We start from the raw sequence: 16,662 nt of genomic DNA on the forward strand, positions 1-16,662 counted from the left end.
CTTCTGTTAATCCTGGCACTTTGGGAGGCCAAGGGGGTGCAGATCACTTAAGGTCAGGAGTTTGAGACCAGCCTGGCAACATGGTCAACATGGTGAAACCCTATCTCTAATACTAATACAAAAATTAGCTGGGCATGGTGGTGCATGTCTGTAATCCCAGGTACTCGGGAAACTGAGGCACGAGAATCACTTGAACCCAGGAGGCAGAGGTTGCAGTGAGCTGAGATCATGCCTGCGCTCCAGCCTAGGCGACAGAGTGAGATTCTGTCTCAAAAAAAAAAAAAAAAAAAAAAAAAAATTCAAACGTTACATAGTACGTATTCCACTTTTTAAAAAAATTGGAAAACTACTTTTAAAGGCATTAACAAACAAGAAGTTCTGGAGAAATAACGTTTTACAGTCACAACAAACAAACATCAAATGCCTAACCATGTTTTGGCTTGTACTGTAAGTTCACCATGTGGACCTCATGGTTTCCTCTGTTAAGATGGAACTCTTTGGGGGAAACCAGCATGAAGGCAAAAAGAATCACCAGGATCTCTACTGAATCCTTGCCTCGATCCCCAAAGTCACTGTTGAACACGTATGACCGTTCTGGCGACGGGAGGCCATTCTTTTCAACAAGGAGACCAGTCAAAGAATGAATGGGAGGAGGGAAACACTCAGGTAAAACCAACAGGCGTTTGGCAATCACATCATGTCTGACACCAATTCTGTGCTTTTTAGGTTTCCTCCAAACATGAAATGTCAGTAAATGATGGAAATACTTTTAAAAAAAAAAAAGGCGATAATGTTTAATAGCACATAGCAGATACCAAAAAAACAACAGAATATTAACAAGCATAAATGTTTTCATGTTTAACAAAGCATAGCACAAAACTTTACGCACTGCCTTTCATTTCAAAAGATGCCAGCAAGTCTGAAACTAAGATGCACATTAGATAACCAACCAAACAAGGAGGAATATCCCAGGAAAAAAAAAAAAACCTACAAAATATGAATTTGAATTCCAAATTCAAAGGAGCATACTGAGTTTCTATTCTTTGGTCTAGAATCGGAATAACAATGCTATTTATTTAGGTGTAGAAATCAAAATTTAATATAAAAAGGAAGATATTTGATGGGAGAAGATATTCTAGTCTAGAGATATTTAGGGGATAGGGAGAGATTAGACCAAAAACCAGGTCAATATGAAATGGCAGACATCAAATTAAAAAACATGGGTCCCAATGTTGCCACAATAGCAGACCTCCCTAGGGGTCAAAATAAATGAAAAGAGACGAAGATTATAATCTCATTAAGGCAGCAAAATATAGAAAATAGACATGAATGTGCATCTGTGGTAAAATACAGTACTGATGGAAATTTTAGTCATGCTTAAATTTTGCAAGTCAGCCTGTAGCCATTGTTACGAGGGAAGGCAAAGTTTCCATGAGTGGCAAACACTTGACATCTGTGTCATCATTCTCCCCTCCTATAAACATGGTAACCATTGCTAATTCATAGCGAAACTTTCCTTCTTTAATCTTAACAAGTCCTCAGAGGCCTTATCAGCTCAGCATTTTTGGTAGCCACTTTGAGACCATTAGAGTTGGTATGTGTAATGTGACCTATCTGCCACTCTTGAATTGAATTTAATTTGTACTGTAATAGGAAGTGAGAGCCACATTTCCGGGACAAGTTGTACCGTACAAATAACAAGTTTAGATGAAAGAAGGTTCCTGATTTCCAAACCGAATTTAGCACCCACCTAGAGAGGAAAAGAATATGAAGTAATGCCGAGCTGTAAGAAATCCAGCCGGGGTACACAGTAAGTCTTAAAAGAGAAAAGGAGAATAACTACAGCTGATAAAGGGTTTTAATGACCAAATGAATCCCCAAATCAGAGACTAGGTTAAATAAAAGCAGGGCTGATGAAAAGATATTGGATTTGGGTACTAAGAGATTTTCAAGTAGATCTCTGAGTGCTATTTGTGTGCTGTGACTACCTCAGGAATCCAGGTGGGAGAGGCAATTATGTGTCTGCAGAAAAGGCAGAATGAGTTCTATTTTCAAGGAAACTATGACAAAAATACAAGTGAGGAAATTGGCTCATGCTTAGACAGAAGTTGGTGATCGAGGAAGAATTTTTTTTTAAGTAATAGGAATCACAAAAATATGATTAAAACTCTACAGAAAGAACCCCAGAGACTAAAGGTCTATTTTATAATAGCAACAGAAAGAGATGGAAAAATCCCAAAGAGAAAACCTGCGGGGACATGGCTGAGCAGCAAGAAATCAGAGGAAATTAATAAGAGACCCTACACAAACCTCACAAACCAAAGACTTCAAGTGGCAGGAGGAAAAATTGCAAACTTTCTGTGAGTTAGGAATGGTGGAGAGGACCAGTGAAAATTAGGGGAAGTGAATTTAAACCGAGCTTTGCAGAGTGAAAGACATACACATCATTTTAGATTAAGATGGGGCTATAACTGAGGAGTTTATGACTTATGAGTAGAGGCCACACCTCTATAGTGGCTTTGCCAGGCCATGCTCTTTCATCTCTAGTTTCTCTGTTAACCCTAACATCTTCTTTCCACTCTACTAATTCCTCATGTACTGCCACCCACTCTTTCATGCAACTCAAATGGAGGGAAGAAATGAAGCCGGGTTAATAGTCAGACAGCCCAAGCTTTGAATCTTAACTCCTATGCTTACTTTCTGTTCACAGCCACTGTTCCCTCACTTGTTAAGTGGAAATAGTAATTCATTGCTTTAAATGCTATTATGGGAACAAAATAAGAAAAGATATATAAAGCATCCAGAACCATACTTCATACTGATAGTTTCTTAATAATAACCAGCTATTGTTATTAAAAAGCCAAATAATTCCACTGTACTCTTCTTCTATAGATTAGTGTGATAAATATTTTATTTGACTGACATGCCCAACACTGAAAAATAAATTGAATAACTTCTGCTTCTGGTCATGAGAGAGTAATAGGATCCAGGATCATCCTCCCACCATAAATAATTACAAAAGTAGACAAAATATATAAACAACTGCTTTCAGACTTTGGACCACAGGCAGTACAGGACTGTGATCCTTAATAAAGAAAAACAACAGAGGTGAGTCCTAAAATTGCTCTGGCTTAATTTTTTTTTCTGGTACAGAGAGGAGGAATCCAAACAGAGCCCCACAGAGTCTGAGAGTTGAAGCAACAGAGATCAAAGATTGGGAAGGCTGAGGCAGCTAAAACATTCAGGGCAGAATAGCAGAAAAAAATTGAGTGACAAGAGAAAAAGCCCTAAAATTAACATAGGGGTCAATTTGAGTCTTTGACTGAGTACCAGTTTACAGATGAATAAGAAAAAACTCCATGAAATCAAGCACAGAACAACTTTCAGGGAAAGAACAATTCTGGGGGCATATAAGCTAGTTTTCAGAGCTCATATGGGGCTAGGAACTATGTATGATTCCGGAAGCCAGAGTGGTGAAACTGTGTTGAGTGCATGGGGCATTCAGTAGAGAGCTCAGAACAGTCACAAATCACTAGTGGGAATAAAGTAATCCCATACTTACTATTAAAAAATGAAAACAATTAAAAGCAAGTCTCAAAAGGATCGAAGTGATCCACAAGTAACTTACTGCCTACCAACACTCAATAAAGGAAAAGCCAAAAAAAGAAAAACCCCAAAAACATTCAACCATTTGAAATTTATAATGCCTATCATCCAATTAAAAATTGCTAGGCATATAAAGAAGCAGTCCTAGAAACATAAAAAAAGAAATGTCAATGTAAACAGACCCAGGCGTGACGGAGATGGTACATTGGCAAATGAAGATGTTAAATATGCCCAATAGGCTCAGAAATTTGAAGGAAAAATGTTGATGTAACAAAGATAGAAATAAAAGATGTAACAAAAATAAAATGTATAGAAATAAAATATAAATTATGTGAAAATAAAATTTTACTGGATAGGATTTGTAGCAATTTTACACTACAAAAAAGATCAATAAAATTCGAAACGTAATAATAGAAACTATCCAAAAATTAAATACACGGAATAAAAACATTGAAGAAAAGAGAAAAATTTTAAAGAAAATACCAAGTTGTCTAATACATAGACATCATAGAAGTACAAGTAAAAGGGTGGGTAGGACAGAAAATATTCTTAAATAATAATGGTCAGAAATGTTCCGCATTTCAAAAATTATAAACTTACAGCTCCAAGGAACTCAAGAAACTTTAAGCAGAAAAAATATCAGAAAGAAAGAAAGGGAGGGGAGGAAAAGAGGGAGAGATGAAGGGAAAGAAAAGTGCAGGAAGACTCATTATAATTGAATTGCTGAAAAACAGAGATAAAGAGAAAATCTTAAAATTAGCCAAAGAAGAAAGGTCAAATAGATCTTAAAGAGCAAAGATAAGAATCATTTCAGACTTTATGAAAATTATGCAAATCAGAGACAATGGAATGACATATTTGAAGTGTTGAAATTAAAAAATAGCTGTTATCCTAAAATTCTATAACCATGAAAATAGCTTCCAAAAATAAAGCAGAAATAAAGACTTTTTATTTAGACACACAAAAGCTGATGTGAGCAGACCTGCACTACAAGAAATATTAAAAGAAGTTCTTTAGAAAACAGGAACACTGTATCAAATGAAAATCTGAATTTACAAAAACGAATGAAGAGAAAGGAAGTGATAAATATATTGTAAAATTATTTAAATGACACTTGTCTAAAGTAAAAAATATAATGAAATGTATCATGTGGCTTATAATGAATATAAATAACATACATTTGTTAATAGCACAAATTATTGTGCTATTATTATTGGAGAGGACAAATACAAGATACTAACATTATACACGAAGTGATATAATATTGTTTTATATAGCTAGTACTTAGTTAAAGATGTAGATTATAAATATCAGAGAAACAACTGAAAACATCCCCACAAACAGATATAGCTAATAAACCAACATGGAGATAAAATGTAACCATAAAAATGTTCAACAAACCCAAAAGAAAGCACAAAAACCAGAAAAATGAACAAAACAAATGGCACAAATAGAAATAACATAGCAAGATACTAGATATAAATTCAACCATATTGATAATTAGATTAAATATTTTGTTTTATGCTCCAATTAAAAAATAAATATTTGGACAAAATAAGAGAGAAAAACCCACTTTATAAGCTGTCTATAGAAAACTGACTTTAACAGTGGTAGAAAGGAGGCATTTATTTGCACCAAGTAAGGAGGACCAGGTAGCTAACATGTAAATCCTCACCTCCTTGATGGCTTGCAGGTAAGAGTTTTTAAAAGCAGGGTAAATTTCAGGAAAGTGAAAGTTACAGGCAAACTCGTAAATCAGTACATGGAGGTAACACATTGGTTTTGGCTCAAAAGGGCAGGATCCCTTAAAGTGGGGGCATACCGGTCATAGGTACAATAGATTCTAAGATTTTCTGATTTGCAATTGGTTAAGCAAGAGAAGCTTGGTTTAAAATTTGGGGTCAGCAAAAAAGAATGTCAGCTCAGACTCCCTTCAGGCCCCTCAGGAAGAAATTCAGAGCAAAGTATGGTGACCAGAGTTCAGTCCTCAGTTCCCCCTTATCTGAGATCTACATGCCAGCAAATCCATTTGGTGGGAGGTCGGGTTTCTGAAAAACAACTCAGGGACATATGTTAAAATATTATATTTAGTCTCTGATACAGCTTGGATATTTGTCCCCTCCAAATCTTATGTTGAAATGTGATCCCCAGTGTTGGAGGTAGGGCCTAGTGGGAGGTGTGTGGGTCATGGGGCCAGATCCCTCTTGAATGACTTGGTGTCCTCCCCATGGTAATGAGTGAGTTCTTACTCTGTTAGTTCACATGAGAGCTGGTTGTTTAAAAGAACCTGGCACTTCCCCCTCTCTCTCTTGCTCCCTGTCTCTCCATGTGACACATCTGCTCCTCCTCCTTCGCCTTCCACCATAAGTAAAAGCTTCCCAAGGCTTCACAAGAAGCTGAGCCATGATTGTAAAGCCTACAGAACCGTAAGCCAAATAAACCTCTTTTCTTTGTAAAAAAATTAAAAAAACAAAAAAGAAAACTGACTTTAAAAATAAGGATACAGATAGTTTAAAAGGAATGGAAAGATACATGATACAAACTCTATTCATAATATAGCTAGAGTGGCTAAATTAGTATCAAAGAAAGTAGAACAAGGAATGCTATCAAGGATAAAAGTAACATAGCATAATAGAATATTAATTAATCAAGAAGACAGCAAACTTAAATGCATGCGCAGCCAATAACAGCATTTCAAAATACATGAAACAAAAACTGACAGAAGAAGAAAATAAGCAATTTCACAATTATAGTTGGAGATTTTAAAATCCCTTTCTCAACAACTGATAAAACAAATAGACAAAAATTCAGCAAATATATGGAAGATTTGAACATTATCAAACCACTTGACCTAATTTACAAATATAGAACATTCCATCCAATAAGAGCAGAATATATAATCTTTTTAGATTCACCCAAAATGTTTACTAAGATATTATATTCTGGGTCATAAAAAACATTCAAAAATTTTCAAAAGTAAAATCATAGAAGATATATTTTGTGACCACATAAAATTAAATTAGATGTTAGAATATACATTTTGAAAATATTCAAACATTTGGAAACTAAGTGATAGACTTTTAAATAACTTTTTGGTTAAAGAAAAAGTTATAAGAAATATTAGAAAATATTTTGATCTGGAGGAAAATGTAGATACATCAAACTTTATGGATGCAACTGAAGCAATGATTAAGGAATTGTATAGCTTTAAATACTTACATTTGAAAACCATAAAGGTCTAAAATAAATGACTTAAACTTTCATTTTATTGTGATTGGGGCAGGGAATAAAGGAAAGGAAAGAGAGAGAAAAACAAAGAAAGGAGGGAGTGAAAGGGAAGGAAAGAAAGGAAGAAAGAAAGAGAAAAGAAAGAAGGAAGGAAGGAAGGAAGAGAAAGAAAGAAAGAAAAGAAAGAGAGAGAGAGAACGAAAGAGGGAGGGAAGGAGGGAGGAAGGAAGGAAGAGAGAGAGAGAAAGTATGGGAGAAAGAAAGAAAGAGAGAGAGAAAGAGAAAGAAAGAAAGAAAGAAAGAAAGAAAGAAAGAAAGAAAGAAAGAAAGAAAGAAAGAAAGAAAGAAAGAAAGAAGGAAGGAAGGAAGGAAGGAAGGAAGGAAGGAAGGAAGGAAGGAAGGAAGGAAGGAAGGAAGGAAGGAAAGAAAGAAAGAAAGAAAGAAAGAAAGAAAGAAAGAAAGAAAGAAAGAAAGAAAGAAAGAGAGGAGGGAAGGAAGGAAGGAAAACAGGGAGAGAAGGAAAGAAAGGGGAGAGAGAAGGAGGAAGGAAGGAAGGAAGGAAGGAAGGAAGGAAGGAAGGAAGGAAGGAAGGAAGGAAGGAAGGAAGGAAGGAAGGGAGGGAGGGAGGGAGGGAGGGAGGGAGGGAGGGAGGGAGGGAGGGAGGGAAGAAAGAAGGGAGGGAGGAAGGAAGGAAGGAAGAAAGGAAAACCCACCAAGACTCATTCTAATTGAACTGCTGAAAAACAGAGATAAAGAGGAATTCTTAAATGTAGCCAAAGAAAAATGACCAAATGGGTCTAGAAGAACAAATCACTTCTGACTTCACAAAAAGTATGCAAATCAGAGGCAATGGAATGACATACTGAGGATTTAATACAGGACAGGACTTTTGGAAACTTTTCATTCATTTAATCTTCAAGACAATGCTCTGAGGTAGTCTGTGTTTTCCACATTTTACAAAAGAGAAAGCTGAGGCTCACAGAAATAAATCATACATAGTAGTCATTAGCAGTAGGAGCACAACCAGAATGTAATGCAGGTCCACCAGGTGTCCAATACTTGACCTCTTACCTCTTCCCACCATCCCAGTCATTTGTAGCTTTGGTAGACCTGATCATATCAGTGTTATGGTGCTTATTAGGTGAGAAGCACTGTTCTAAGTGCCTTAGAGCAATTCATTTAATCTTAATAACAACTCAATGAGGCATGTCCTACAGTTTTATCACTGTCTTACATGTGAGGAAACTCAGGCACAGAGATGTTAAGTCATTTGCCCAAGGTTAAACTGTCTGTAGGCAGAAGGTCCAGAATTTGACATAACCTAAGTAGTTCCAGGGTTGCTGGCCTCAACCACCCTGCTGTACTGCCTCTCACCACAAGCTGTCAAGTACACGTGCATCCTTGCTACCCCCAGGTGAGCAATGCCAAGTAAATCCTGTTCATCAGAGGTCTGATCAGCAGCCACTCCAGAGGCAAGCCAGACATGGATGGATACATCAGCAAAACCTTCTCCAGCTTATTTTTTTCTTAAACTTGTCATAGTTGAGGTAACCACTAGAATAATAGATAATAGACTCCAGTTTTTCACCCTTCAGGAAATGTATTTCCCAGTCCACATGCCAGCACGTATCCCAAGCTGGGATGACAATTGGGTTTTATTTTTCTTAGAAAAGGTGAATTTCACACATGGAGTTGATCTCCATGGGTTGCTTTTGCTTTTGTTTTTATTTTTACTTTTTTTTAGAAAGAAAATATACATTGGGAAGTTGTCCAAAACAGTATAGCAATTATTTACACTGCTTTTGTGCAGACCCTTCTCCCAGCTGCTGCTAAAAAGGCAAGAAGACATTTTACCAAATGTTGTACCTGTGGCAACTCCCTTCTGTTTGTTACCTCTGAAGAAGCAAAGTGAATTTTGCCAAGAATCAATGTGAAATGTGTTCTCAGAACCGTATCCCTCCTTCTGTTTCCATGGGTAGGTGGGGGTGAATTTTTTCAGACTCCCTTTACTTACTTTGTCCTCATGGAGATGAAATAATTGATCTAATTGCTCAATTTGGGAAGAATTCTGTAACAAGTTCTGTTTCTCTTTTATATTGTCTTGAGCTGCCTTCAGGGCTAAGAGAGGAACTAACCTTAAATTTGTGTGTGGCTCGTTTCACAGCTCAAGAGACAATTTCCCCACAAGATTTCAAGCTTAAGAAGCAAAAACTTTATTTTTACTTCTACTTTACATGAGAAACTGATCCCTCCTGTGATCCCAGCATTTTGGGAGGCCGAGGCAGGAGGATAGCTTAAGGCCAGAAGTTCAAGACCAGCCATGAAACATAGTGAGACCCCATCTCTAGAAAAAACAAAATTAAATATAATTAGCTAGGCATGGTGACACACACCTGTAGTCCCACCTATTGACTACAGGTATGGGCCAAGCGTAGTCAGTCAGTGGGACTACAAATGTGTGCCACCTCTAGAGGCTAAGGTGGGAAGATCGCCTGAGTCCAGGAGTTGGAAGCTGCAGTGAGCTATGATCATGATCATGCTACTGCACTACAACCTGGACAATGGAATGAGACCCTATCTCTAAGAATAATAAAAAGAAGTTAAAATATACTTGAAAGGGAAATCTCTTAGGTCTAAGCAATTCCATGAAGGGAATCAGTGGTAGTGGTCACAGTAACATAAAACCGAAATGCCTGCTCACAAGATTTTGGAGTGCATGGAAGCCAAACTATTGAACAAAGCTCACCCTTCACGAAAGTATCTTCAAAATTCTAGTAACACAAGTCCCTAAGGGGGAATGAGAATTGCGAGGTTCTAAGTACACTTGAAAAAGCAAAGCACTCGAATAAGACCGGTGACTGGAGCTGCCGTCATCTGAATTTCTACACATTGCTAGCAGGTGGAAAGATCTCAAGAGACCTTTTCTGAGAAAGAAGCCAATATGAGGACAAAGACTTTCTCTCACATACATAGTAAATGCAGTGTCCAAAATTAAGCTCTGGTGAGAACATTTCTGCCAACTGTGTCCACATTCATGGATTGTGACTTCAGGACAAACGGCAGCTACTAATCGACATGCTGATGAAGCTAAGACTTCTCTCAAAGGCCATTAAGTTTCTGGGTACCATCTGTGCCAACACTAATTCAGATAATGCAGAAGGCTTGCTAAATGTTGGGGTTTATTTTCTGTTCGAGTTCTGAACAATTTGAGAAAATGTGATACAGAGAACTAAAATACGAGGAGAGACTAAGTTAGGGTGACTAAGTCAAGTCCGGAAGTTAAGTGGACTAACGACTATTGAATTCCAGAATTAGGCAGACCTATCTGCTGGGTCACACCAGTGCTGGGGCCAGCACTTCCAGTCTTCCCTTGCCTCCTTGATGATCTCTAGACCTTTGCTTCTTTTCTAAGGACCCTTAACTGATTCCTCAACTTCTTTATACTGGGCCTGAATGTCAGACACTGGAGAAACAGGACTCAGTTTTCAATCAGGCCCTGGGCTGACTTGCTTCACCAGGCTGCTTTCAGATGAAGAATTATTCGAAGTATTGTGCTTCTCCTCCATCTCCATCCCTGCAGGAACAACAAAGTTAAGCGAAGTATGTTCCCTGCTGGCAGCTCCTCTCAAGAGGAAGAAGAGTGAGCCAGCATGCACACACCCAGTGATGATTCTTCTCCAATGTTCAAGGTGAAGAAACCAGAGAAGAATTCCCTTCTTCATGGAAACTAAGAGTGGCAAAATGGTGTTTCCATCTAGCAAAGTCCAAAGGAAATATTCCTTTTCTTCTCCTACTTTCTGCTTCAGATCAGTTTGTAAAATATTTTATCATAACTTAAGGAACTTGGTTCTTATACTTCAGTCTTTTGTATTTTTGCAACCCTTGTGGTTGTACAGTGCAGTGATTTAGAATAACATTAGCCCTTTACAAGTTTGTAACAGTAACAAAAGGACTATGGTAAAAAGTCATCTTGCTTTTACAGTTCATGGCTGACCTCAAATAATATGTACACCATTTTCTGTTAACATTTCAGTGTAGACCATTATAAATTTTCTGTCAGAAAAGGTGAAAAACACTTTTTCCTATTAATCAGTGGGCCAACAAAATTTTTAAATTTTTAAAGATTTTGGTTTTTTTCCCCAGTGGCCATCAACTCCAGGGATATGAGCAAGGAAGCAAGCATATCACTTTTGCCCTTTGGCACCTAGAAGAGGGATTTCCAAATTATTTTGCTCCATCTATATCACCCAGGTCTCTCCATATGTATTGATCTCCCTTTCCATAATCATACATGATTCTGGCTTCTCCACCCCACAAAGTCTTTTCTATCACAAATAGATTTATTCCACTTTTCAATTCTCTAGTATGCTTTCATTGATGAGTAGATAAAATAAAATAAGCTATAACTTTTTCAAAAATACAATTGACATGGTGGGCTTAAACTCAGTGGAGTGTGTCTGCAGAGCTGTGAAAGAATGACCCTCGTTTCTCTTCATTGAAGTGATGGGTCAGTGACAGATATGACCATTAACTGTTGTCCCATCTGGACACCTTAACCATCACGTATGACATCAGCCATAGAATTTCCTAACCTGATCTGCCAATGTTGAAAAGGTTAACGAATGTGATTGCTTAAATTTTACCCCTAAGCTACATTTTTTCAGGTATGTCACATCAACGGAGCTTGAGGAGGATTAACACATGAAAGTTTGAATTTCTGAAAGAATGTCCATTTTTCTCAAGTTCTTCAAGACTTTGAAAAAATTACTGTTTTAAAGACTTATTTTATTTTTTGCAAGACATCAACTCTCAGTAAATGTTTATCTTTAATTTTAACCTGAAACTAAGTTTGAGAAATTCCAGTCCACATGGATTTTATTTTCACAAAACTCATCAAAAAGGCTTACAGAAGACTGCGTCTGGTGGAAAAAAAAAAAAAAAGATGAAATTGCTACTTCAACTTCAAGAAAGTCTTGAGTGCTTTATTATTACTGTATGACTCAATTTACTCACAAATCTCCAATTGGTTGAAATCCAATTTAAATAGATGAAGAAATTTCAACACTTTCCAAAAAAGAAAGAAAAAGGAAGAGAGAAAGAAAGAAAGAAAGAAAGAAAGAAAGAAAGAAAGAAAGAAAGAAAGAAAGAAAAGAAAGAAAGACAAACAGCAAACAAGCAAGAAAGAGAGAGAAAGAAAGCAGGCAGGGAGGGAGGAAGAGAGGGAGAGAGGGAGGGTTACAGAAGATACACTGACTTTCTGAATATCCACAACACTCAAACTATTAGAATTGGAGTAGGGTAGGTCACTGAACTGGAATTCTTTGATAATGCCTTGAAGAAATCCCTCCATTTGGTGGACTCTCAATAAGGACTCACTGTGGTCAGTACCACCAACCACTTTAGCACTTCCCTCTTCATTTCCCTACATTCTCTCCTCAACCCATATTTGTAACAAGGCCAAGGGGCTCACCATCTGCCTGTGAGCATTTCTGCTTTCTACTGAAAGAAAATGAGCCCTACAGCTGACAACAAATACAAATCATGCCTTCCAGCCTTCCCTTGCCTTCTTGATGATCTCTAGACCTTTGCTTCTTTTCTAAGGACCCTTAACTGATTCCTCAACTTCTTTATACTGGGCCTGAATGTCAGACACTGGAGAAACAGAACTCAGTTTTCAACCAGGCCCTGGGCTGACTTGCTTCACCAGGCTGCTTTCAGATGAAGAATTCGTCTAAGCATTGTGCTTTGTCTGCAGGAATCAGCCTGGACCAATGGAGACAGCCTGGGCTTTAGCACCAGAGCGGTCTGAATTTGAATCTTTGCTATTAATTTTATCAGCTGTATGACCCACACTGCAGCCAGGGTGTTCTTTCCAAGATGCAGTTCTGATAAAGTCCCTGTCTTCCTTAGAACACTTCAGTAGCTTACTATTGCTTTTTGGATAAAGGCTGCGATGGTTAGTTTTATGTATCAACTTGACTGGGCCACGGAGTGCCCAGATATTTAACTAAATATTTTTTGGGGTGTTTCTGTGAGGATGATTCTAGATGAGGTTAACAGTTGAATTGGTCGATTGAGTAAAGAAGATTGCCTTCCCCAATGCGGGTGGGCCTCATTCAGCTCATTGAAGGCCGGAATAGAGTAAAAAGGCTGAGTAAAGGAGAATTCACTCTCTCTGCCTGTCTTTGAGCTGGGAAATCAGTCTTAATCTGCCTTCAGACCCAGACTCGGACTGAAGATTACACCCTCAGCTCTTCTGCTTCTCAGGGCTTTGGACTTGGACTGGCAGGACACCATCGCTCTCAGAGTCTACAGCTTGCTGATTGCAGATGTTGTGGCTTAGCCTCCATAACTATGTTACTATTCTCCTTATAATACATTTACAATTTCTGTTTCTCTGGAGAACTCTGACTAAAACAAAGACCAGACCTTGCATTCTGGCTTGCAGGCTCTGCAGATTCTCTGTCTCAACTCTTCCTTGAGCTTCTACCCATACTACTCTCTCATTCACACTCTAACTCTAGCCCTATTGCATCTCTCTCAGTATAATGAGCTCTTTTGCTTGATTCGAAAGCAGGGGACAACACACTTTTCCTGTAAATGGCCAAATGATAGGAATTTTGTTTAGGCTTTGCAGGCCAAATAGTCTCTATTGAAACTGTTCCCCTCTGCCATTGTGGTGCCAGTGCAGCTGTAGACAACACATACATGAATGGGTGTGGCTGCATGACAATTCGACTAACACATGGGAGATTGGGGCCAATTGGTGGGAATGCAGATTGGGCTGGGCCTTAGTTTGCTGACCCCTACTGTACACCTTCATCCATGCTGTTTATTCTCTCTGCCTGGGACACCTTCCGTCTTCCCTTCAAATGGCAAACCCATTTTTAGCTGTTTTTTTTTTCCTTGCCCTAGTTAGATGCCACTTTCTCCAGAAGTTTTCCTTTATGCCAACTCTAGATTATGTACCCTCTCCCCATGAACTTTTAATGTGCCTTATACTTTCTGCACTATTGGCTCATCACTCTGTATTGCAATTGCCTATTTATGCATTTTTTTTTAATCTCTCCCTAAACTGTAAAGTTCCCTAGGTCAGGGATTTTTTTTTTTTTTTTTTTTTTTTTTTTTGAGACAGAGCCTTGCTCTGTCACCAGGCTGGAGTGCAGTGACGTGATCTCAGCTCACTGCAACCTTCGCCTCCTGGGTTCAAGCTATTCTCCTGCCTCAACCTCCCAAGTAGCTGGGATTACAGGCACGTGCCATCACACCTGGCGGATTTTTTGTATTTTAGTAGAGACGGGGTTTCACCACGTTGGCCAAGATGGTCTCGATTTCCTGACCTCGTGATCCACCCGCCTCAGCCTCCCAAAGTGCTGGGATTACAGGTGTGAGCCACTGTGCCTGGCCCAACAGGGACCATTTTATCACTTTATACCCAGTACCTGAACCTAGTAGGCACCCAGTGAATAGTAGTTCTTATTGTTATTATTGCTACGGCATGATTATATTAAGTGAAATATTGTGGGCAAGTCCAAAGATCTAGCTATTCTTCTATCAGAAGAATCAAAATGACAATCATATAGCCAAAAAAATTCTCAAAATAGGGCTTCCTCGAGATCTAGATGGAAGAAATTTTAATATAAACCAAGGCAATAGCCTAAGCCCCAAATCGGTGGTTCCTAGCCTTCCTGTACATTGGAATCACCTCAGAGGGCTTTAAAAATTACTGATGTTCAGATCCTATCTGTAGAAAGCTTTATTTAATTGTTCTGGAGTGCAACCTTGACATGGCATCTTTACAGTCTTCACAGGTGTATTGGTTTGCTAGGGCTGCCTCAACAAATTATTACAAACTAGGTGACTTGAAACAACAGAAATATATTCTCTCACAATTCTGGAGGCCAGGAATCTGAAATTAACTTCTTGACAGTGCTATGTTCCTCTGGAGGCTCTAGGGGAGAATCCATCCTTGCCTCTTCTATGTTCTGGTTCCTGTCACATTTCTCGGTATTCCTTGGCTTGTGGCCACATGACTCCAATCTCTGTCTCCTGTTCACATCTGTGTCTCCTGTGCATGTGTTCTCCTCTATGTCTCTTAGCAGGATACTGGGCTTTGGATTTAGGGCTAACTTGGAGAATCCAGCATGATCAAATCTTCAAGACCTTAACTTAGTTACATCTACAGAGACTTTTTTTTCCAAATAAGGTAACATTCGCAGGTTCCAGAAATTAGGATATGGATCTATCTTTTTATGGGCCACCATTCAATCCAATGCAGCAGTTAATTCTGATTTACAGCCACACCCTAAGTAGTATGTACACAGTTGTGGGTGTGCCTGTCATATCTGAGCCTGGGAATTGTGCTGGAATTGACCATTTCTTTTGCCAGGTGTGAATGATTGTTTTGGAGCATTCTTTGCCCCATGGAAAGAGGAACGAGGGTTAAGGATGGGAACGAGGGTTAAGGATGGATGATGAGGAAATTTCAGGCAAGTGTGGCAGAGGGGATGCAAAGCATGCACTTGATAACTAATATATACCTATTCTGCCCTTTATTCCTCTCTCTTTCAAAAGGATTTTTCTCTCTATAGGGGAATCTGTAATATCCATACTTTTCTTTCCTTTAAAAACAAAACAAAACAAAACTTTCCTTGGTTGAAGCATTCTGTCTTAGATTAAGTACCTACAGTCTTTATTATTTCATAATCTTCCAAAGACAACCATGCCCTTCATTTGAGTAAGACTTTTAGACAAAACCCTGAGAAGGCTTTTGGTATGTTTCTGTAGGTATTTGAGACGTTCACAATAATGATACAGGTGAGGCTGCTCTTCTAGGAAGCAAGATCTCTTCTTATATTTTAGTAAAACTAAAACTGCCTTACACTGAGTTTGAATCCTTTAAAAACTTAAAAGGGAAAGAAATGAAATGTGTTTTTTCTCATGAAAATAAGAACCCCTTCATGCCTCTCTGCTGTTTAATTTTCCAAAGTCATTTTCTTTAGCTCTTAATAGAAATAAGTTTGAAAATCTAACAATGTTAATTGTGTTCTGTAAGGAGGTCATGAGGTTGCAGATAGAACGCTCGGTTACCTTTTGAGTTTTCCTTTCTGCCGTCTTTTGGGAACCAAACACCATTAGAAGTTCCAATAATCACAGTACAAGCAGTACTTTCATGGCAGTCCTTCAGCAACCTCCTTGAAGGGAAATGTCTAGTCCTTATTTATAATAACATAATAATGTGATTTTGAAAGAGACAGCATGATTGTGGATTTTGTTTTGACTAAAAAAAAAATACTCTACATTTTTGTTTTTTAAGGGAGAGAGTAGAAAGTTGTTGGATGCTGTTTAGATAAGTAGTAAAGAGAATATCCTCATTAATGCATCCTGCCTTCTGAGATGCACGCTAATACCCCCCGCGTGCTGGCACCAACTCGCCTCTGCTGTTTTGTTAGAAAAAAAAGAGAAAAAAGAGGAAACACTCATTCTGCTCATTTTAACTTTATTGTCTCATTCTGATTCTAATCCCCAAATAAAAAGGGCAAGGTCTTTCTGCTGAGTAAAGACTTTCAGCAATTTGGCAAAAAGTCCCATTTTTTTTTTCTTCCCAGTTTGGATGAGAAGCTGAGCAACCCCGGTAGATTAATTTAGGTAACTTTTCAGGTGTTCTTACTGAAGTGAGAATTGCCACAAAAAAAAAAAAAAAAAAAAAAATACAGAAATGCTAGCACTTAGCAGAAATGCAAATGTGGCATTTGTTCAGCTTAATATGAATAGCCTTGCCCAGGCAACAACAGAAGAGACAATTAGAATGCAGTCATGGTTCCAAAA

Source organism: Macaca mulatta, chromosome 11 (genome assembly GCF_049350105.2).
Source record: "Macaca mulatta isolate MMU2019108-1 chromosome 11, T2T-MMU8v2.0, whole genome shotgun sequence".
Lineage (NCBI taxonomy): Eukaryota > Metazoa > Chordata > Mammalia > Primates > Cercopithecidae > Macaca > Macaca mulatta.